Source organism: Eretmochelys imbricata, chromosome 10 (assembly GCF_965152235.1).
Source record: "Eretmochelys imbricata isolate rEreImb1 chromosome 10, rEreImb1.hap1, whole genome shotgun sequence".
Classification (NCBI taxonomy): domain Eukaryota; kingdom Metazoa; phylum Chordata; order Testudines; family Cheloniidae; genus Eretmochelys; species Eretmochelys imbricata.
In genome coordinates, this window is record NC_135581.1 from 9,164,745 (window position 1) to 9,189,078 (window position 24,334).

The 24,334-nt window shown below is 45.8% G+C and overlaps 1 protein-coding gene across 1 annotated transcript in view; it reads left to right on the forward strand.

Annotated features, from left to right (window-relative positions):
- Window positions 1-1,343: 1,343 nt before the first annotated feature.
- RNF216 (ring finger protein 216) overlaps window positions 1,344-24,334 on the forward strand; it is a 120,234-nt gene continuing 97,243 nt past the window's right edge. Inside the window, exon 1 of the mRNA XM_077827914.1 lies at window positions 1,344-1,461. The gene's annotated coding sequence lies outside the window, so the exon portion shown is untranslated. The remainder of the gene's footprint in view (window positions 1,462-24,334) is intronic.

Genomic DNA, 24,334 nt, shown 5'->3' on the forward strand with positions numbered 1-24,334 from the left:
TGGAGTGACTTGCTCAAGCTCACCCTGGGAAGGGAATGGGATGGGGAGGAGACAGAAAAGAGCTAAGGGAAAGGGATGGGATGGGATGGAGTGAGTGGGTGAGGAAGAATAGAGCCCAGGGCATGGAATGGAACAGAATTGTACTATTTCACTAGTGTATTGACCTCATAGAAACTGATTGTGCCTCTTTTATTAATTTAAATTTTATTTTCTTTGATGTTTACTTGATATAAGATCATCTTCAGTTGTTTTAAGGTCATTGTGATTTATCCCTGTATTGTACTGTTTCAGTAAGCACACACTACTATAAGCCAGTAGTTATATTGAAGTTTGTATTATCACTTCTAGCCAGTCCAGTGTCCCAAGGGCAATAGCCTGTAAAGTGCTTATGAAAGGTCTGGGTGGTTGAGACAAAGGACTGGCACCCAGCAATAACCTGCGTTCAACCAGGAACTGAACCTCTGCTCCCTGGGGCTGAAACTCACCCTCGACAAAGGGCTGGCAGGGCATGAGGGCTAGGTACCACCTTGGGGCTGAAATGAGTCATGGGTCTTAGGCACACCCCTGACCTTTACTGTAGGTCAGACATTTGCTCTCCTTGTATCTCAGGGGGGTGGATCTGGATCTTGCAGTCGCCCTGTTACTAGGGGGAAATTTGGTACATATGAAGATCATTCAGTGGCCCATGTCGGCCTCTTCACTTTTAGGGGTCTGCTGGCCATCTTGAAGCCAGCCTACCTCTGCACCCCCTGGCCCTGTGGGCTCCGCTATCCAGGCCAATGTTCCCTCTAATTTTTGACAGGCTCTGTGTGTAAAATATTTCTTCTGTGCAAATTAAATGTGTGGGGTTTAGGATCTGTGTGCATGTGCACAGCTTAGAGGGAACCGTGCTCTAGCCTCATGCTCCCACCCCACCCCATGATGGCCCATCAGCTGGGCCTCTGCCATCCCACCCCATGGGCTGGGGCTCTGCGCTGCCAGGGAGAGGGCAAAGCCCAGCCCGGACGGGCTCTGTTCTCCACCCCCAGTCCCCCTCATCCTGGGCCCCCAGGGCTGTACTGGGGGTGGGTCCATCTGCCCCCGCAGCTAGTGCTCTGCCCCCCTCCCCACCATGGCCCCGCCCCCAGGCTCTGATTCCCTCGCTCCCCCCGCCCAGCCATCCCGGGCCCTAGGGTCCCGCTCCCTCCCGCGCAGGTAGGGGGCCGCAGGAGGACCAGCCCGGGCCCTCTCTATGGTGCGCTCCCGGAGACGGGCCCCTTCCGACCGCCCTTCCCTTCCCCGCGTCCTCGCCTCTCTCTGGTCGGAGGGGGCGCGGTCACGTGGCGGCCAGGCGGCGCAGGCGCGGCGCGGGCCGGAAGGAGGCAGGGAGCCTGGCTGGCCGCGGCGGCTCAATGAAGCGGGGGTCGCGGGAGGTGAGGGTCGGACGGAGCGGCCCAGGGGGAGGCGGAGCGGCCAAGCTGGGTGAGTACCCCACGTCGCTGGGTAGGGCCTGGCCCCGGCGGCTTGGCCACGGCTCCCCTCCACCCTCCCTCCCCCACAGGCGTCCGGCGGCCCCCTCCCGTCACCTCCTCCCCCAGCTCCCCCCCCCCCCAAGCCGCGGGGAAGGCGCCAGGGCTGGGCCCAGAGCAGGGAAGGGAGCGAGGCGGGGGCCGGGAGTTCCGTGCCCGGCACTGCCCCTGGCTCGCCCTGTGACCTTGGGCAAGTCACAGACCCCCCCGCCCCCAGGCGCGGCCGGGGTCCCCTCCGGGCAGGGGGAAGGAGGCGGGGCCGGTGTCCCTGGGGTGCGGCAGGGCAAAGTTACTGCGCTGGTGTTTCCTTCGGGCCCTGAGCTGCCTCTCGAGCCCGGCTGGGGGGGGTTACTGCCTCTCGAGCCCGGCTGGGGGGGGGCGGGAGGGGGGCTACTGCCTCTCGAGCCCGGCTGGGAGGGGGGCTACTGCCTCTCGAGCCCGGCTTTGGGGGGGGCTACTGCCTCTCGAGCCCGGCTTTGGGGGGGGCTACTGCCTCTCGAGCCCGGCTTTGGGGGGGGCTCCCTAGTTGTGTAGCGCGTCTGTAATTGACGTGATGCCCCTCAGCAGGGACAGGACCTGCTCGTTCGCCTCAAAGCCCGGACTCCCAGCTTGGAAGGAGCCCGCGAGAGACGCTGCTCCGGCTACAATAGCCCAGGCGAATTTGCTTCAGTGCCTCTGATCTGGTAGCAGCTGTCGAGCGTGTGCATGTTGGCCGCCCCTGACCCTGCTGGCGGAACGAACCGAGCTAAGAGCCCCTCTGGCCATGGGCCGTTTTGCCCAGCCTCGCCTCGGCTAGGCCGTGCTGCGTGTTTACCTTCTGAACAACTAGAGCAGCACGCCGGGGCCTGGCCGGGAACAGCTCACAGAAGTACACGAAGTTCGCCTCCCCTTCTCGCCTCGTTTCCTGTTGTGGAACGCTTCGGGCTGAGTAGGAAACTTGAGGGTTAAAGGAACCTCTATTTTGAAAAACAAAACCTGACCGGCTCCTTGAGGTTCTCATTTAAAGGGGGGCATGGGTTCAGAGGCTAGCGCCATGAGTGAGAGAGCAGCTGTGGAAGTGAAGTGCCAAGTTGTATGAGACACAAGCAGCTCTGCCACATAATAATAGATGATACAATGGTTGTGTTTGGCCTGTGCTAGCTTTTCTGCAGTTGCTACCATTGGAGCTACACCTCTAGCAGACAAATGACTGTGCAAGGTCAAGGTTTTAAAAGAGAGTCACGTTCCCAAGGTAACTTGACGCTTTGTATTTTGAAGTCAGACCCTTCCTTAGTTAGAACCTAATGCAGTGAAAATTGGAACTAGACTCATACGGTTTCCAGCAGGAATGAGGGAGAAAATTTTTCAGACGTGTATCTACAATATGGTATATTTAATCTGGTATATTATAACAATGCCATTTTTAGAGAGTAAGCTTTTCAGGTTCATACCTCTAGTGCTGGACACTGTTGGTGTTCCTGGAAAGTAGTAATATAGGTTTGCAAGCTTTACTACTGTGAGCCATCTTTCTTAGGACTTCTGCAGCAGCTTTTGCAAAAATGCTAATGACAGTTGGGCACTTACCTGTCATTTGTGCCTTTTGAAAACCTCCACCTTAATGACTGCATCCAATGAAGTGAGCTGTAGCTCATTTATGCTCAAATAAATTGGTTAGTCTCTAAGGTGCCACTAGTACTCCTTCTCTTCACTTGTATCCAGTAAATGTCTGAAAAGTGGCATGTGCTTCAATCTTGTTTTTTAATCTTAAAATAGCTCTATCTACAGTACAAAAAAGTAAACAGTCCATTTTTCTCTTCAGCTTTTTGTCAAAACTGGTTGAAATTTCAACTTTTTAAACAAAGTTTTATTTCTTACTCCTCTATCTGATACCTTTTGGTGTTCTTTACATAAAATAAGAAGTATGCTCCATCCACACTCACATTCTTTACTAGAGGTAAGAGTGAAATACTACAGGGCTATGACTTAATTTATTGGTGTCTTTCACCAGCACTCTTTTAAGTAGGTGGTGGTCATGTTTCTGAATGTTTCAGCTCTGATCTAAATAGCTGCAATAGCTTGATAGCTGAAAAAAGCTGCTGATCTTCATGCCAAAATGAAGCAATTTGCATCTGTTTTCATGTCTGTCTTCACTCTTTCCCACATCCTAGAGTCTTGGTTCTTTTTTAAGTGTCCTCTGTTCTGTGGTTCCTACCCTTCCTCAGACACTGCAGTGTGTAGAAGCTTGACAGTCATAGCTAAGGCCCTGCCACATTCACGGCCATGAAAAACACATCATGGACCGTGAAAGCTGATCTCTCCCCATGAAATCTGGTCTTGTGTGCTTTACCCTATACAATACAGATTTCACAGGGGAAACCAGAGTTTCTCAAATTGGGGGTCCTGCCCCAAAAGGGAATTGTGGGGGGAGGGGTCACAAGGTTATTTTAAGGGGGTATTTACACCCTTACTTTTGTGCTGCCTTCAGAGCTGGCTGGCTGGAGAGTGGCGGCTGTTGACCAGGCACCCAGCTCTGCAGGCAGCAGCGCAGAAGTAAGGGTGGCAACACCATACCAGGCCATCCTTACTTCTGTGCTGCTGCTGGCGGTGGGTCTGCCTTCAGAGCTGGGCTCCCAGCCCAGCCACCGCTCTCCAGGTGCCCAGCTCTGAAGGCAGCGCTGCTGCCTGCAGCAATACGGAAGTAAGGGTAGCAATACCGCAGTCCCCCCACAACTCCTTTTTGGGTCAGAACCCCTACAATTACAACACGCTGAAATTTCAGATTTAAATAACTGAAATCATGAAATTTACTATTTTTAAAAATTCTGTGACTGTGAAAATGACTAAAATGGACTGTGAATTTGGTAGGGTCCTAATCATAGCTCTCTGGGAGAAGATGGGCCTCGATGGCTAGAGAGATCAACAAGATATATCTTACGCCTCTGCAGAGAAGGCTCTTGTGCCTGAATGTACTCTTCCTTTTGTCCCCTGGAATCTTCAGTAGCTGTGTGGGAACAGAATGGATATCCACTGCTCCACTGACTCAAATCTTTAGCTGCTGAAACAGTTGTATAGTGCCATGTTGGGAGGGGAGGGGTACTAGCTGCAGGGTAGGATCCTTATTCTGTGGCAGTAGCAAAACGGCAGGGCCAACTTTAAAGATGTTACCCCTGCAATACTAATCAATGTAAAAATTCCATCTGTAGTACTGTTGCCTTGCAAAATCCTACTTACTTCAGTGGGCTTTTCCATATTACATAATCATCTTAATGGGTTTTATTTGCTGGGTGTCTGCATAATGAGTAAGGATATGATTTGGTCATGGAGGTCATGGATTCTGTGACTTTAACAGATCTCCATGACTTCTTTGGCTCTGGCTTTAGCCCTGCACATGCCAGGGTTCAGGCTGTCAGCCCCACGCATGGCGGGGTTCAGGCTTCCGTGATTTATGGTTTATTGTCCGCGTCCTGTCTGTGACTTTTACTAAAAATACCTGTGACAAAATCTTAGCCTTGATAATGAAACTAGATATTGACAAGCAGTTCTTCTCTACAGGAGGTTACAAACACTTGGCAAAAGATTCAGACTCATTTTCAGTGGAAGAACTGTCATGGCTTGGTTCAGTCCATACTGTGTAGTGATGCTGCCCTCCACGGTTGATGCAAAGCATTATTTAAAGTCTTTTTTGTGAGTGGTATATGATTTTTGGCCAAGCTGATCACTGTTATACAGCTAAATAAATGAGTGCAAGTGGGTGCTTTAAAAGTTTGGGGGGGCGGGAGGGTGTGAGGAAAGGTGGGATGTATATCGCTTACAACAGGGCAGTATTACTCCTTCTTTATTTATTGTAGCACCTTGGTGGTCATCCATGACTAGGACACCTTTGTGCTTGGTGCTTTACAAACACAGAACAAAGAGCCTGTGGCTTGCTTTTCATCTTAGACATACATTTCAGAAATGCTTTTGGTGCTATAAATTCCACAGCAGGCAGATGCTGTGTCTTGTTTGGAAATGGGGTGGGTGTTAGTACGGTTATGTGACAGACATGGCCGATTAGTTGCGTGTTTAGCACTGTCTTGTAACTGGACACATACAGTACATTCTAATAGTCTCTAAGTGGCAAAAGTAGATGACTCGTATTAGGGTTAAAATAACTGATATTGAAGGAAGAGTTGAAGAAACAACTGAAAGGTGACAGGAAGTGTTGCAAAGTGGCCAGTAGCTGATTAATAAGAATAAAAACAAACAGCAAAGAAGTGAGGAAGTGAGGCCCTATTGCTGTTTTCAGAGTCTGGAAGAAACTCCCATGCATTAGTTTGAAATGTGCATCTAGAAAAATACTCTGACATTTTGAGTAGCTTTCAGTGTAATAGTGCAGGCTAACTCCTATACACTAATGGGTTTCAGTGTGCAGATAAATCTCTGTATTAAGTATTTTTGCATAACTTTCCTGAAACTTTGTATTGAGCCTTGGTATATCATAGAATATCAGGGTTGGAAGGGATCTCAGGGATCTAGTCCAACCCCCTGCTCAAAGCAGGACCAATCCCCAATTAAATCATCCTAGCCAGGGCTTTGTCAAGCCTGACCTTAAAAACTTCTAAGGAAGGAGATTCTACCACCTCCCTAGGTAACGCATTCCAGTGTTTCACCACCCTCCTAGTGAAAAAGTTTTTCCTAATATCCAACCTAAACCTGCCCCGTATGGGAACTTTGTATCAAATCCTTATATAGAAACTTTGTATTGAATCTTGGTATGATGTTATATAGCCCCTAAGGATAGAATAAGAAGAAAAATCTTTTTGCTAGGAATAGAATAAGATCTCCCCCCTTCGTAATCAATTGCCCTGTTGAACGAACGAGGTGTGAATGAGCAAGGCATGGAAGGCAGCCACCTCCAGACAGCTGCGACCGCAAGAACAATAAAACTTGTCAAGTGGGCTCACTAAAGAAGAGCAGACATGTTGATGGCCTTGGGGGTTAGAAGCAAGCATCTTCTTTTGAAAACACCCTCTTTGAACAGCATTGGGACAACACCCAGAAGGAAGCAGCACAAAGGACCAGTGGACACAGATACAGATTTTGAATCTGGTATATATTTGCATGAGAGGGAAGCTGCTGTAAATGTGAGGTGTCTTGCAGAGGACTCTGGGTCTCGTCTTTCCAATATGGGAGCATCGATTCGAATCGGCAGAAGCCCGGCTCCACTCCTTCCCCATCTAACTCACTTGGCTAGTGAAGTTAAGGGGAGCAACTAGTTGGTAACAACAACAAGACGGAGTGTGTGTATGTGAGAGCATGAATGTAATATCTGTCATACGTATATGATACAGTGTTAATGGATACATGTATTACCAATAAATGTAGTGCTTGCCTTATTGCCCCTGAAAAGATCCTGTGCAGTATTTTAAGTACAACAAGTGCTTGCAGTAGGCTTCATTCTTTTCAGGGGACTTAGAACTGTGCTAATGTTTCTCCAGTCAGAAACGTGTTGCATGTGGACTCCATCTGGAAACCTTTTAAGTTTTGGCTTAAATGATATAAGTCAGAAAAGTGGACTTGTGTTCTGAAATCATGTTAGATTTTCTTTTCCAGGCAACTAACAAAGATGGGCCTTCACTGAACTAATGACCTTTTGATTGTGGGGGTGGGTGGTATTCTGAAGTTGCTACACATAACTTAAATTACTGTAAATGGGAGTTATACAGACTGTGATAGATCCCTTGCTATTTACAGTAAGTACATGGCCAGTAGAAGCCATGGAATATGCAACTTATTTGGGAAGCTATCTGTTAGCCCATGTGATCAAGCTTTAGGTATGTATGGACATGATGGTTCTTATAGGCTTCAGTGCAGACATAATTCATTGGGTAAACTGTCTCCTCATGACAAGCGTCTGTCTGTAACACTAATTTGAAAAACTAAATCAACTGAGAACTACAGTAAAATGTTAAGCAGCTGTCTGAAACTGATGAGCAAAGAAATGTACAGTTAATATGTTCAGATCATCCATAGCTTGCCATGTTTCCTGAAGTATTGCAGCGTAGAGAATATGGAATGCTTTACGCTGATCTGAGTCACAGATGTGGAGCTGAAATTACCTTGTTTTCAGTTGTTGGAACTCTTGCATTGCTCTTATAGAATTCTGGCTTCCATGCTGATTCATCTTGCAATATCTTAAGTGTGGAATTTTCAGACTGATCACTGGTCCCAGTCCAATATCAGTTTTCAGAACTAGTACGCCTCTCTAGGTAGTGATCAGCCCAAGTTTCTAACCCATTCCAATTATGAAAGATTCAGTGTTTTTGCTGCGCTGAATGTTAACTATTTTTAAAGGACAGTTAATATTTGTACCTGTCAGGGTTCCCTCTTCTAGGCGGTTTTCTATGCTGTTGACACTCTAACAAGTCTTGTTTCCGCATGCAAGAGGCGTTATAAATGCCCATTTAAATAGAGAAAGTATTGAATTTAGGAAATAAGTAACAAATGACACTGAGGCAAATTACTAGGTCTGTTTCTGTCTCCTGCCAAGATAACTAGCTTCAGACAGCTGGCATACTGGGTCAGTCTTCTGCGAAGAGGCACTTGAAGGTGGTTGTGAGAATGAGAGGTGGTTAATGGGGAGTGGCAAAGCTAGTAGTGCAAGGGTTCAGCTCGGTGGTTATTCTCTTTGAGTTCTCTAATGGCACTGCTCAGCCAGGGGAAATGTAAATCGAGCCTGGGTTCTGGCCTCTGTCTTCATGGAAATCTGACATTTCATTGTCCGTGATGCTTGTCAGTCATGTTAAGGCTGTTTTTAAGGTTTGTCATTGTCATTATTTATAACTCAAAATGTAACAAAGTTGATGAACCAAAAATGTAGCCAGCTGCTTGGGCTCTGAAGATTATTGTGATGTATGATACTTCAAGTTGATTTCTGAAGACAGGCACTGTATTTCTCATTCACACCAACTTTTCACCTCTGTAGGTTGGCTGAGCAACTGTCAAAACAAGTTTTTGGTGAATTAACATTTGTTTTGATAAGCTTTTAACTAAGGTCTGTAGAAGTCTGACTTGCTGTTTCTGTGCACTATAATTCAGAAACATATCCACCTACTATAGATGCCATTCGTTTTTTGAATTACATGTGGTAAGAAACTTTACAGCAAAGTGACTGCCAGTAAACCTCGTCTGTTTTAGTAGCACCTGCTATTCGAGGACCTGAAAGTGCTTTATAAACATTAACAACTTCTCAGTACTGGGAGGTGGCCAGTATTGTTCCCATTTCTCAGTCAGAGGCAAGTGAGAGGCAGGTTGTGACTTCCCAAAGGCATACTGCATTTGGCATTTCAGATGTGTGAGAGACTGAGAGGTGTGGGGTTCAAAAACGAAGGCAAAAGGGAAATAATTTTTCCAAACCAAGTTTGCACAGGCTACAGCCAAACCTTCTTAGCTTCATCCGTAGTGACCCTTATGTTTGGAGAGCATTTATTTTTGACTAGATGAAACTGATGGATTCTAACTGGTGGTCTGATGTCACCTGTAGAACTGAAACATAGATGTGCAGTGCCTGCCTTCAAAGCATTTTAGCTGGTCAGCAGAGAATTTATTTTGTTTGTATGGACTTTTTAATTAGTGGTAGAGTACATAAAGTAGAGAGACCTCAGAAAAGCGTAATGTAAAATACAGAACGCTTCTGAGACTGGCCACTGGCTAGTTATCCTTGTTTCAGTTCTGAGTAAGGATGCTAAATCCTATGTCTTTCATATATGAATACTTGTGCTTTCAGGTATCTTGACACATACTAATTAAAAAACAATCAGATAAAAAAAGTCAAACCCTAAACTGGCCATTCTCATGTGACAGGGCTGAAGCTGGTTCCAGGGGCTGCTGGAATCGTGCCTGCCAGCCATGCTCTGCTTATGAGAACATGCAATCATGGCTTCTCCTGAGCAGAGATGAGTTGAAGGCAGAGAATAGAAGGACCATTTCACAATAAAACAAAACATACTTGCCAAAAAGAGGCCTCACAGTCTGTTCTTGTGAATATCTAATAATTGGGAATCGTTAGCCCTTGAATGAACACTAATACATTCAGATTTCTATTCCAACAAGATTACCTCTGACCAACTTTTTAGGTACAGCACATTGTTTGTGTGCACTTCTCCAAATTATGGAGAAGTAGTTCTGCATCCATGCTAGCAGAAGAGTTTATGAATGCACTGTGGTAGATACTAGGGTAGCTAACAACTCTTGCAACAATTAGCTAACTACAACTTTGGTTTGCATGTTTTAGAAAAGAGTACTGTATGGGTAATTGACACGCTTCTGGGTAACCATAGTAGCAACCAACTGATTTTTAAAGGGACACTGCCAACTTAAATCATATGTTGTTAATCACACAGTAGAGGTTAGTTTGCATTTCTTAAGTTATTAAATCATTTAAAAATCCTGTTTACGTACCTGCGCTCCTTTTCTGTTGGCTGTAAGAAATGCAAGACATAAACAATAAAAATCAGTTGTTGTTTTCACTCAGAGGTCCTTAATACTGGAATGTTTGGGTCTCAAATGCTTCAGGGGAACATCTGCTTGTTCTAAAAACAGCTTTCACTGAACCCTCTTTAAAAAAAAAAATAGGCCTCTGTACAAATTGACCCCTGAAACTCTCCTTTCTCCCCAAGATAAGCAGGCTAGCTGCTGCAATAAAAGATATTGTTACTGTTCCACCCAGTCGTACCTTCTACCTCATTTCAAACTGTCCCTGTTAGTGAAGAGTGGGTTATGCTCACCGACTCCAGCTCTTTTGAAAGTGAAACTGTGGTAACTCCAGTCAGAACACAACATGCACTCCCCTTTTCTGTTTGTCCTTAGTGACGCTCCCTGGTTAGTGCATTATGGATGGATCCACATCTAAATCAGATCTTCCTGAGTGCTGCTCAGTATTCTCTCTCCTGGATTCTTCAGTCCACTGGGTTCATTCTCTTCTCAGCTGCTCTACATTTGGAGTACCATGAGAAGCCCTTATGCTCACTGTGTTACAACTAGTTTCCCTGCCTCCCTTGTCTCCAATGCTGTCTGCTGCTGTCAACTTAAGGTGGCTCTGAGATTCTGGCCTGCACCTGTTGGTTTTGAGCTGATCTCTCCCTTGCAGCTTCCATGAGCTGCTTCTTTTAGCCCTGATTCTTGACAGCAGTTTGCCAGCTGCCTGCATCACTTCATGCTCTTGCTCCCAGCTGCAGCATGTTGGGGTTAGTCCAGCCAGCAGTCCTATATCTCTCGCTCCCCGTTAAGAGCCTAGGCTGGAAGCTGGAGAAACAGCCTTAAGGGGTCTTGAAGATGTGCATCCAAGGTGTTAAATAGCAGTTTAAAAATCACATTTATGGCTGGATTTTTGTATCTATTCTTGTTACAAGTAACACTGAAGATTCCTGAAACTGTCGAGACAAATAAGAGGAAAGACTCTGCACTATTTTTACTTTATGTATTTTAGTACTTTATATACTAGTAGTTTCATTGTGTCCCTTCTGCAGGCAGCCAGTCAGTTTCTCCTGCTCTGTGTGTGCCTTTTGCACAATGAGGAAAAGAGAAATGTATTAAAAGTAAAAGAGCAAAGTCAAATAGGTTGTCAGTGGCACTGACAGGCAGGTGCAGCACCCGAAGCCTCCTCAAGTTTCAAAGAATGGTTTTAAAGTAACTTCAAGTTAATTGTGTTCCTCTGAATCAGGAAGAGAGGCTGTCTGCCTATCTTCATTTCAGTAGAAGTCACAGCTAATCTACAAGAGTGAAAACTAGAAGGAAAACGGATGGCTGTTGTAATGGAGTGTGTTGAAAAGCAGATCACATGGTTTTACATGACATTCCTTTGGTCCCCACCCTCAGGACAAAATAGCTTCTTAAAACAACTGTTTGTTTGAAAGATGAGTTGTGAGCTGTTTCGGAAGCCATTTGTACCACCGTGTGTGTGTTACTCCAAAATTCCAGTACAGTTGTATTTTTAATAACTGAACCATCCCTCTAGTGAACTGCCAGCATGACTTTTGATTATCCCAACATATTTGCTGTGGTCCAAAGGGTTTGAATGGTTGAGATTCTGTTGCTCTATCTCAGGCAAGGAAGTTGCAAGTTAAAATTCTCTTTTGGAGTGTACAGGGCAGTGATTCTCAGTCTCTTTACCATTGTGAGCTGCATGTGCAGTTCTCTGTGGTGGTTTGTTTTTTTGTTTGGGTTTTTTTTTTTTTTTTTTGGTGGGCAGCATCCACACTATATATACATACACATACGCTACCTGTATGGCCCTGAGGATCTCACATGTGTTGCAGCTGTGTGCTGCTTGGGCCACGGCTTGAGAACTGCTGTTACAGATTAATGTTCTGTACAGTATCTTAGTGCTGAGTTATCCCTTCACTTGCAAAACTTCAGGGTTCTTCACTTCACTCTCGTTGCCGGCACCCAGTGCCAAGAGGCTAAACAACAGCTGAAGTTGGTTCGTTACCCGGTGTGCTACACCCAATAATCACAACGGGGTGGAGAAGCAGAAAAGTTTATTTGAAGCTTCAAAAAGGTACAGGGAGATTTGAATCTCAAATCCTGTACACAGAGCAGGAAGTTACACAGGCTTTTATACATCCTTTTTCCCAGCATACTTATCCAATAGCACGCTGCCCCAAGTATCCATATAGCTAGCCAATCCAGTTCCCAGCTAGTTCCCTGGTTCTCTGTATCATTTGTTAAACTATACATAAAGCTGCTTTATTCAGCATTGTTCTTCCATATCTCCCCTGTTTGGCCTTGCTTAGTTTCAGGCAGTCTGACTCTGCAACATATTGTTGCAGATTCTTAGCATAAGTGCTGTGTGCGTCTCCAGGCGGGGGGGCCAAGGACACTTGGGCCTAGTACGCAGAGCTGCTGCGAGTGCCTCCAGGCGGGCGGGGGGGCCAAGGACACCAGGGCCTAGTGCGAGGGGGCTTCATCGACACTCGTGGTCTTCCATCCCCTCGAGTTACCTAGTGGCCATGCCCCAGTGTCCCCAACAACTCCCCCCTTTGAGAACACTCAACAACCTTGGCTCTGAGTTTTCTCACTTGGGCTACTTATTTCTTTACAATAGGACTTTGCATAAGCACTTTGTGATAGCCCTGAAGAGAATGACTTATTAACTTTTGCGAAAGGGCCCTAACACATGATACTGCACAGCATAATACCAGTAATACAAGCAATACAGGAAAGAGAATTTTCAATAGCAGGCTAAATAAACCACCAAGCCAAGACGACAAACCCCAGCCTGAAAACAAGGTTTGCAACCAATCGTTCTCTGGGGCAGTATAGGCAACCTGTGCTCCGGCTCGGGCATGGGCCTCAGCCTGTACCACCTTTTCATAGATCTCATAACTGCTATCATTTACATATACACAACATCGGGGCCCGACGAGGCACAAACCCCTCCTTGGGATGCCAAGAGATAGTCCAAAGCCAGCCTGTTTTGGAGGGAAAACGTCCTGAGCTGCTGTACCTCTTTATTTAATGTTTTTACTGCTGACCCTAAATCACTAACCGAGTCCTCTAACTCTAAGGCCACCTTCTCAAATACCATCTGCAGCCTTATAGTATAGCAGCCTATGCATGCCATGGCTGGCCCGGTAAACAGTGGCGCTATTCCCAGTACAGAGCACCCTACAAGCTTCTTGGTTGTGAGGGGATTCTTCATATTCCAATGCCATAGTCAGTCGCCGCAGGGTCTTTTCTCGTGACTCAACAGAGGTGTCTCGGGCATTTCTAATCTTTCCTTTGGGCAGTGTGGCAGTTATGGAAAGATGAGGAACTCCATGAGCTATATAACAGCTACCTGTCCAGTTGGCTGGCAGCACCTTGTAAGCCTTTCGGCCACATACAAAATAGTGACCCTGTAGGGCCCAGTAACGACTGTTTCTTAAGGGGATTCCTGGGATATTTAAGGCTGCTTTGGCTGCTTTTTTAAACAATTTATATGCCCCTAAGGGGGCATCTTATTTTTTTGATTGGGTACAAGTGGGGGCGATTCTAATTGTGCCGTTCAAATTACACTCGCCATAGGGACCACTACAAACCCACCATTGGCTTGCTACATTGGAGATATTAACTGAACGGCAAGTTATATTTCCAAACCTTTCTTTTGTGGTAAGAGTATTTGTAAGAGTTTCCCTAAAAGGGGAGGAACCATTACACCCACACTGTTGGCCTCCCCTTTTGGTCTTTATCCAGTACCCATCAGCCCACTGTGTAATAACACAGGAGCTTTTTCCCACAGGACGCCCATAGTGATCAGATTGGTTTCAGGTAAAACATAACACTCCCTCAGTGAGTACTGCAACTGAATACTCCTGGTCCTGATAGGTGGCTTGCTGTAAAGAGGTCTTATTCCAGAATGGCGAGTCTGTTCTTTCCTGCTCTTTGGTGGTGGCTAATTCTGCTAGGGTCAAGGGCAGCATGTCAAGAGGCATTCCCGTTTTGGGGGGACAGTGGAATTGGAGCACATACCCAGCAATCAGTCTGGTTTGTTAAATTAGCAACATGGTGCGCAAGCGAAACAAAGGAGTTATGCTCCCAATATGCACAATTTGGAAATACCAATACAGAGAGTAACAGTGTTACCCAATTAATTATCACCAGAGTCTTTCCAACCCAGGGTCTCCAGTACCTGGGTGGGCCCATTTTAGCATTAAGGTGCCCACTATTTATGTCTTTTAAACAGTAGCTTTAGCCCAAGATCGTCACTAGATGAGGAGTCAGCAGGTTGGACGGTCCACTGTTCTGCTGACGAGAGGGCGGGTACTGCCTTCAGACGAGAGTGATGGATTCAGTTCTTGTGTCCCTCGATCTTTGCCGCTGTATGGAAGATCAGCAGGACGGTATAGGGTCCTTTCCACTTTTCCTGGAGAGGCTCGTCTTTCCAGGTGCGAAGAAGCACAGAGTCACCGGGCTGTAAGGAGTGGACGGGAGAGTCCAAGGGGAGAGGCTGGGAATCCTTGGTATACCTGTGAAGAGACAAGAGAACAGCAGACAGGGAACACGCATACTGTGACAAAAAACCATTACCCAACTCCCATTCCCCTGACAGAACCGGGGTGCCATTCATAGGCCATGCCCTTCCAAACATAATTTCAAAGGGACTGAGCCCTAATCTACCCTTTGAGAGAATGCGGATACGGAGTAGGACGAGGGGCAAAGCATCAGGCCATCGCAGTGAGGCTTCTTGGCACACTTTTGAGAGATGCCGTTTAAGGGTCTGATTGGTACGCTCCACTACACCACTGGCTTGCGGTCTCCAGGGCGTATGGAGTTTCCAGGGGACCTGTAAGGCATGTGAGATGCTTTGAATGATTTTTGATGTGAAGTGTGTCCCGTTGTCAAATTCCATCCACAGGGGGAGTCCAAAGCGAGGAATTATCTTCTTAACAAACTTGAGGGCCACTGTTCTGGCAGTGCAGTTACGGCATGGGAAGGCTTCTGGCCATCCGCTGAACCGATCCACTATGACAAGGAGATATTTGAACTCTTGGGTCCGGGGAAACTCAGTAAAGTCTATTTGCCATGCTTGTCCAGGGCCCGGAGTGGGTTCTAGGGCAGCTGATGGCACAGGATGTCCCGGTCGGGGGTTATTCTTTTGGCAGACTAAGCAGTCCGCTTGTACCTGGGCAGCCAGGGATCGGAGTCCGGAAGTGATAAAATATTTTTCCCATTAGTTGGATAAGTGCTTCCCTGCCAGCATGAGTGGTTTGATGTAGTTTCTGCAGCATTGGCTGGATTAGGCCCTTTGGTAAGAGGACCTTCCCTTCTGGGGAATGGAGCCATCCCTTCTTTTCCCGGAGACTGAGTTTGTCAGTTAGCTGTCTCTCCTCCCCAGAGTACTGAGGGGTTGGAAGCTCCCCTACTGATGGGATAAGGGCATGCATATGGGCGTTCTCAGTCTGAGGGGATGGCAGGGTGGCAGCATGCTTAGCCTCTCTATCTGCCCGGGCGTTACCTCTGGCCACATCTTGATCCTCCCTTTGATGGGCTTTACAATGTACCACCGCCACTTCCGAGGGGAGTTGTACAGCTTCTAGGAGCCGGAGGATTTGGGGCCCATACTTGACTGGGGAGCCTTGGGCTGTCAGCATTCCCCTTTGCTTCCATAGGCCAGCATGAGCATGCAGCACACCAAAAGCATACTTTGAATCAGTAAAAATGTTGACCCGCTTTCCTTTTGACAGTTCAAGCGCACGGGTCAGGGCTATTAGTTCGGCAAGCTGGGCAGAGGTCCCAGCAGCAAACCTTCAGCTTCCACAGTGTCATGGAGCGTCACAACAGCATAACCCGCCCTCCTTTGCCCATCTATTACGGTACTGCTACCATCAGTGTACCACTCATAATCTGTATTTGGGAGGGGTACATCCTTTAAATCCGGACGGCTGGAGTACTGGGCATCTATGATCTCTAAACAGTCATGTTTCTGTTCCTCTGTTTCTGACAAGAGAGTGGCTGGGTTAAGGGAGGGGCAAGGCTGTAGGGTGACTTCAGAGTTCTCTAACAGCTTAGCCTGGTACCGAGCAATCTGAGCCTGGGTGAGCCAAAGCCCTCCCTTTGCATCCAATAAGGCTCGGACCGTATGAGGAGTATAGATTTGCATAACCCCTCCCAATGTTAGCTTCTCCGCTTCCTCAAGCACTAGGGCAGTAGCTGCAACTGCCCGTAAACATGCCGGCCAGCCCTTTGCAACCTGATCCAATTGCTTAGAAAAATAAGCCACGGGTTGTCTCCATGCTCCTAACAGCTGTGTGAGCACTCCTAGGGCCACCCCCCTTCGTTCATGTACATACAACTGAAACAGCTTAGAGAGATCTGGCAGGTCCAGAGCTGGGGCTTCCATCAATTTTCTTTTCAGGATTTTAAATGCCCTGTCAGCCTCTGGGGTCCAATAGAAGGGGTCATGATCCGCTCCTTTTACACAGTCGTACAGGGGTTTAGCCCACAGTCCAAACTCTGGGATCCATATCCTGCAAAAGCCTGCCATACCCAGAAATGCCCTGAGCCGCTTACAGTTATTTGGAGAGGAACTTGACAGATTCCTTTCTTTTTTTTTTTTCGCTTGAACGCTGACGCTCCCCTTGCCTTAGCTGTAACCTGATTCCTCTCCACCTCAGACAACAGGGTTCTCAGGAGGATATTACAGTCGTCTCAATAAACCTGCTTGCGTTCGTTGAGAATTCCCCAGGCTGTGTTTTAAAAGCTGCTAAGTCTATTGGATTGAATGGCACATGGGTGTAAACTTGCATAGTGGTAGCCTGACGTCCGTCTGCCCCTGGGCAAGCCACAACAGTCTCGGTAAGCAAAGGATAGAGTCCCACTGAGGGGGCAATCTCTGTAACCCAAGGCATCCTACCCTTATACGATGGGGGTGTGGGGGCCAAAGGGGACACCAGCTCTGCCATTACAGTGGGGGTGGGGGTCTGGGGACTAACATTAGCTACTACCGAACCAGTCGGAGTCAAATTACAACTTTGCAGAATTACAGCTCTGTTTTATTTTTTAAAGCCATAAACGGTTGTGCGTACAAATATTCATTCCATTTACCCATTCACTGACAAAACAAAACTAATTGGAGGATCGTGTTGTAATTAATTGACCCTCCTGGTGGCGACCACTCCTGGTCCTCTAGTTGATATTGAGGCCAGTCACCTGTACAGAATTGTTTTAATTGGCTCTTAGTCATTGGATCCGCACCAAATACCTTCCAGTTTGCTAGAATGCACTCTAGGGGCGTACACCATGCCCTAACCCCTGAGCTCTGTCCCTGTTCCATACCTACAGGGTAACTCTGGGCGTCCCCAGGTTCCAACAGAGCATACAATCCGGATTTTAAAAGGTTCCTACCTTATCCAAGGGACCGGTTCTTCACCGTGGCCTGCAGCTGCTCCTCCCCCATGTCTAGGGGACCGGTTCTTCACCGCCGTCCACAACTGCTTCTCCACTATATGAATGCGTTGCACAGTTGTGCCCTCCGGGGTCGATCAAATCGCGTCTCCTCCGAGGCCACCGATGAACTCACCGGTGCGCGCTGGGCGTCGGTTCTCGCCGCAATCCTCGACCTCCAGGAGGGGTCCGGGCAAGGCTAAACTGCAGCCTCGTCGCCCACCCAGGGACGCCAAAAGCTGTTGCCGGCACCCAGTGCCAAGAGGCTAAACAACAGCTGAAGTTGGTTCGTTACCCAGTATGCTACACCCAATAATCACAACGGGGTGGAGAAGCAGAAAAGTTTATTTGACGCTTCAAAAAGGTACAGGGAGATTTGAATCTCAAATCCTATACACAAAGCAGGAAGTTACGCAGGCTTTTATACATCCTTTTTCCCAGCATACTTATCCAATAGCACGCTGCCCCAAGTATCCATATAGCTAGCCAATCCAGTTCCCAGCTAGTTCCCTGGTTCTCTGTATCATTTGTTAAACTATACATAAAGCTGCTTTATTCAGCATTGTTCTTCCATATCTCCCCTGTTTGGCTTTGCTTAGTTTCAGGCAGTCTGACTCTGCAACATATTGTTGCAGATTCTCAGCATAAGTGCTGTGTGCGCCTCCAGGCGGAGGGGCCAAGGACACTTGGGCCTAGTACGCAGAGTTGCTGCGAGTGCCTCCAGGCGGGCGGGGGGGCCAAGGACACCTGGGCCTAGTGCGAGGGGGCTTCATCGACACTCATGGTCTTCCACCCCCTCGAGTTACCTAGTGGCCATGCCCCAGTGTCCCCAACACTCTCAAACAAAAACAAGGCCTCAAATTGCAGTAACCATGTCGAGGTTCCTCCCCCACTCTGAACTCTAGGGTACAGATGTGGGGACCTGCATGAAAAACCTCCTAAGCTTATCTTTACCAGCTTAGGTCAAAACTTCCCCAAGGTACAAAATATTACACCCGTTGTCCTTGGATTGGCCGCTACCACCACCAAACTAATACTGGTTACTGGGGAAGAGCTGTTTGGACGCGTCTTTCCCCCCAAAATGCTTCCCAAAACCTTGCACCCCACTTCCTGGACAAGGTTTGGTAAAAAGCCTCACCAGTTTGCCTAGGTGACTACAGACCCAGACCCTTGGATCTTAAGAACAATGAACAATCCTCCCAACACTTGCACCCCTCCTTTCCTGGGAAATGTTGGATAAAAAGCCTCACCAATTTGCATAGGTGACCACAGACCCAAACCCTTGAATCTGAGAACAATGAAAAAGCATTCAGTTTTCTTACAAGAAGACTTTTAATAAAAATAGAAGTAAATAGAAATAAAGAAATCCCCCCGTAAAATCAGGATGGTAGATATCTTACAGGGTAATTAGATTCAAAAACATAGAGAACCCCTCTAGGCAAAACCTTAAGTTACAAAAAAGATACACAGACAGAAATAGTTATTCTATTCAGCACAATTCTTTTCTCAGCCATTTAAAGAAATCATAATCTAACACATACCTAGCTAGATTACTTACTAAAAGTTCTAAGACTCCATTCCTGGTCTATCCCCGTAGACATATAGACAGACACACAGACCCTTTTGTTTCTCTCCCTCCTCCCAGCTTTTGAAAGTATCTTGTCTCCTCATTGGTCATTTTGGTCAGGTGCCAGCGAGGTTACCTTTAGCTTCTTAACCCTTTACAGGTGAGAGGAGCTTTCCCCTGGCCAGGAGGGATTTCAAAGGGGTTTACCCTTCCCTTTATATTTATGACACCATTCCTCTAGCCAGTCATCTTTCAGGGCTCACTTTGGCATTATAGGCTGAGTGACCAAGGTTCCCTCATCCTTGGAGCTGAGCATACTGCTTTTCCAACATAGCACTCTCCTCTTCAGCTGTCCAGAGTAACTAGACAATACAGAACCTCACCACAAGGGCATTAGTCTGATTTGACTCACCTTGTTTGGAAAGCCTTTGTTTGAGGATAGGTCCATCAGGGACGCAACCCCATGCTCCAGGTGTCCCTAACAGCTAGAAGCTAGGACCGGATGATGGGATTGATCCCTTTATAATTGCCCTCTTCTGTTCATTCCCTCTGAAGCAGCTAGCACTGGCCACTGTCAGATGACAGGATATGGGCTAGCTGGACCATTGGTCTGACCCAGTTTGGCCCTTCTTATGAACCTTCTAGTACTTGAATTTGACAAGTGGTAACAGAGGAAGTAACTTTAAAGGCACAGTCAACTTTGAAATGTAGATGGTTTCAAAATGAGTTAAAAGTAGTATTAGATACACCTGCCTCTGAGTCCTCTTGCCAATATTTGTGACTTGATAATTACTTTCCAACTTTTTAAAATGTCGCTCTTCTTCACCCCCCCACCCCACCCCAGTTGATATGTGGAAAACCCCACACAAATAGCAAAAACTGTCCCTCCAGGAAAATTGGCTATTCATAGTGCTCTCTGAGGAACATTCAGTTTACTTTTTTGCTAATCTTTAAACTATAGTGGTCATAGATGTTACTAGTAACAAAAGTGAATGGAGAGAACACCCTGGAGAAATATGGTTAAATGATGGTGGTCATAAAAGAGGCATTGTTTTAGTGGTAAAAAGGGTATAAACTATGATAGCACTATCTATTATTATTATTTTAAGTGCAGTAAGCTATGCTGCAGCTGGAAACAAAGTGGCCTCGCCAGCGAAAGTCTTTGTCCACACATTCATAACTTCTAGAGCTGTGGTTCTCAACCAGGGGTACGTAGAGGTCTTCCATGGGGTACATCAACTTAGCTAGATATTTTCCTAGTTTTACAACAGGCTACATAAAAAGCACTAGCGAAGTCAGTACAAACTAAAATTTCATACAATGGCTTGTTTATACGGCTCTATAAACACTACACTGAAAAGTAAGTACAATATTTATATTCCAATTGATTTATTTTATAATTTTATGGTAAAAATGAGAAAGTGAGCAATTTTTCAGTAATAGTGTGCTGAGACACTTTTTTTGTATTTTTATGTCTGATTTTGTAAGCAAGTAGTTTTTAAGTGAGGTGAAACTTGGGGTTACACAAGACAAATCAGACTCCTGAAAGGAGTACAGAAGTCTGGAAAGGTTGAGAGGCACTATTCTAGAGCAGTGGTCTCCAAACTTTTTTGATGGCGCACCCCCAGGGAAAAAATGGTGGAAGGACTGCCGCCGGCATGCCGCCAGCGCTTCTCCTGCCACGCACTCCCAGGGGTCGTCTTGCACACCCCACTTTGGAGACCACTGTTCTAGAGGACAGGACGGTGTTTACTCGACTGGAGCCAGTGTTCTCATCGTATTTCCCCCCCCCCAGTGCGTCTGCTGTCCTTTGACCTTGGCGCAAGTGTAATACATAAATACAGAACATTAAATGACACTTTTAAAGACAACTATTATAAAAAATAACTAAGCAGAGTTCCCCTCTAAATTCTTGTGCCATCGGAACATATCCACCCCAACACAAACAAGGAGAGGCCGAGAAGTACTTGGGGAGGGCACTTTGCGTTCTGTCCCTTGCACGCAGAATTTCTTTGGGTTGTTGTTCTTGGAATTTCCATTTTTTTTTTTTTTTTAAATTCAACTTAAGTCACCACTGCACATTCCTGGTATTTTTTATAAGGGTTTTTGATAGTCCTCGGAAGTTCCAGTACATCAATGATCTCAACATATTCAGTACACTAGAGTAGCTTCTTCAGCTTTTAGCTGCAATTGGGACAGCAGGAGGCTTTGCAGATCATGATGTCCTTAGGCATGGGCCATGACTGGAAAGTACACCTATGAGTCTAGAAGTAAGTAGAGGGATACTGCCAACTTGAAGTCTAGTAGGTATAAAAAATTAAAAGTAGTTTTAGGTACTACACCTGTTTAAGTGCCCTACCAGTCTTTGTGGTTTTACAATCATACTGTTCTATTAATTTTTCTCCCTTATTGCAGTGTGAAAGACCCACACACAGAGTAGTGGATGCTGACTATACATTTCTGTCAAATAGGCAGAGTAAAGAAGCAGAAATCGAGAGAAATAACTCTTTAATCTCATCTTGGTTAAGTAAGAAGGGTAAGGGAGCTTCAATGTGATTCCATTTTTTTGTTTATGTTTATGGTGTTCCTTTAATATACTGTAAGCTGCTCACAGAGGCTACAAAATCGTGGTACAAACTGTGTATCATCCTCCCAAAGATTGTTAGCCTAAAGGGAGTGAAATATAAATCCCAGTTCAATCTTCTCCTGTGTTGGTGGAAGTACAGGGACAGAATAGCTTGTCTGCCATATTTCTGTGTATTTCTTCTCCATTTTTTGGACAGGTTTAATCCTTTTGTTAGTATCCTTTGAATGGACGGTATTGGAATTGTGGTGGTGATTAGTCTGGTTATAAGTAGGTTTATACTTCCCTTGTAACTAAAGTCCTACAAATGAGGATGTAGTGTGACTTTTTTTTCATCTTTTTTGCTCATTTTCTTTACTATTCATGCAGTGAAAGACCATGTTCATTCAGTGTAAAACTGTAGGGTTCTTTGATCTTTGTTGCCTATAGAATTGTTTCCAGCCTGGCACTACAAACTCATATCAATTTCTTATTCATGCCACTTGGTGGAACTTGTCCATGCTTATAAGTTCTTGAAACAAACCCTTATTAGGATATTAATGAATGTCTTGTTCTGGGTGAAAGTCTGTTTTTACCTTTTTTAGAGTGATTCACCTTTGGCTTTTTGATCACTGCCCTTCAGGAAAAGAAAAGTGGTAAGACGGAAGGGGTTGGCACTGCACTGAGTCTGGCCTTTACTCATGAAGTTGTTTCGATGGTACATGGCAGTCAAATTCAGAATGCCATCCATTACATTTTTTTTCAAAGCTCCTTCATTTTCTGGGTGTATGTGCACATGTCATTCTACTGTAGGGGAGGGCAGGTTTGTCTCCTTTAAATTTGTTTGAGATACGATCTGTCTATGTATCTGCTTGCCATTACTCCTCAGGATGTTAAAAACTTGTCTACTCTAAGTGTTTTTTTTTTCTTGTGAAGTAATTGGAAGAGTTTTCCCTCTGGGTGAAAAAGCTGGTTATGGAGAATAAAATCCTGGTTTCTTAGTTTTTTGCCTTGAGCAGTAATTTTCTGATGTGGACACCAGTGTTTTAGTTCCCAGCATGACGAGTCATGTTGCGGAGGAGGGAACGGGACTAGCTAAATTGTTATGGACCAATTTGGATGGGGTTTGGAAGGAGAAGTTCTCTGAAAGTTCTTCTGCACTAAAGCATATTGCCAATATTGTTGCAACCCCTAGCATACCTGTAAAACACCACACATGCACACGCAGGCGTTTGCAGTCGTTTGGCCTTCCTCTGAGTAAAACTGATTACTGTGACATGCATTACTCAGTGCAGTGTCACGGGGGGCTTTTTTGCAGTGATCGTGTAGATAGCAAATGCTAATGGCGCAATGACAATGGTGCAATTAGTCCTCCCTATGCAGTCCCAAAATTCTCCTGCCTACCTTTTGGTGAGAGTTTTGACAGCTTGAGCATGGCCTGTCACCTGACAAGCCACTTTCCTGTTAGCTGCATGCAGGCTCTGAAAGCAGCCAAGGTTGGGTAACTGCAACAATCCACGGGCCCTGCATTGCTATCAGGGAATACTGTGCAGGGCCTTCTTACACTGTGTGCCTCTCCATCTAGAATAGATGCACTACATTATTGCAACTTGCTTTAATCAGTTGCATCTGTGCAAGGTGAAATGAAGCAACTTGTAATGTAATGCTGACAATAGCTCATCTTAATTAATTAGCCTCTTACAGTTTGTATGGCAATTTCCACCTTCTCTGTATGTATAGATATGACTTCTTACTATATGTTCCATTCTGTGCAGCCGATGAAGTGGGCTGTAGCCCACGAAAGCTTGTGCTCTAATAAATGTGTTAGTCTCTAAGGTGCCACAAGTACTCTTGTTCTTTTTGTAATGTAGACAAGACCTTAAACACAAGAATATTTATATTAAATATTGACAACTGGCAGCCTACGGGCTGGTTAATTTTAGGTCCTGTCTACAGAAAATGACACAATGCTGTCTTTGTTAAAAAGATAATCGTCACAGTAAGGGCTATTTTCCTCAGTAGTGCCAGCAGTTAATGTCAGAGTCCTCGTTCAGTAGGTTATTAATTATGCCCTGTGTGCAACATTAACTCTTGCATGTTGCAAAGAGAACTATTACATTTCTTTATTTGATATTGGGCTCAATTTCTTAAACTGGGGTGTTCTGCCTGGTGTAGTGGGTCTGGGTGTGGTTGACTGTGCCAGTAAGGAAAAACTGCTCTATTTTCCTAGAGCATTGACTCTCACTGCTGGTGCTGTAAATTTGTATTGAGCAACATCCTTGCTCTACTGATCTGAAAACACTTCTTTCAACACTCAGTCATGCTTATTTGTCTACAGTCATGGGCTTTGCAGCTGTGTATTTGCACACTGCCCTGTAGCTAAGGCTTGTTTTCCTAGCTGGGAGTTAGCAGAGTCTCTAGTGCTGAGATTCAATATGTGCTTTAGACTTTGTGAAGTTCATTCTTCGTTTTGCCTCTGTATTTCTTATGCAGGTGATAAAGGTGACTAGTTTAACTGTTTCCTTCCTCTTTCTGTAGCTGCTGCCGTTACTGCAGTTTGTCTACAGTAGTAAAGTAGAATCCTAGGGACTGAAATGTACCACTTTTCAAATGACTGGCAGATAGGGTCTTCGTATAGCAAGTTCTCAGCTGTGTTCCTTCTGCCCTGCATAAGAATGCGTACTTCATGTCTGTAATATAGATCACTTTTCCATCCTCACAGTGGGCAATTAACTCTTACATCAAAAAGGAACCCTTTTTACCTACAGGACAACTTTGGGCTCTGAGCTCCTATTAAAATATACGTATTTGAAG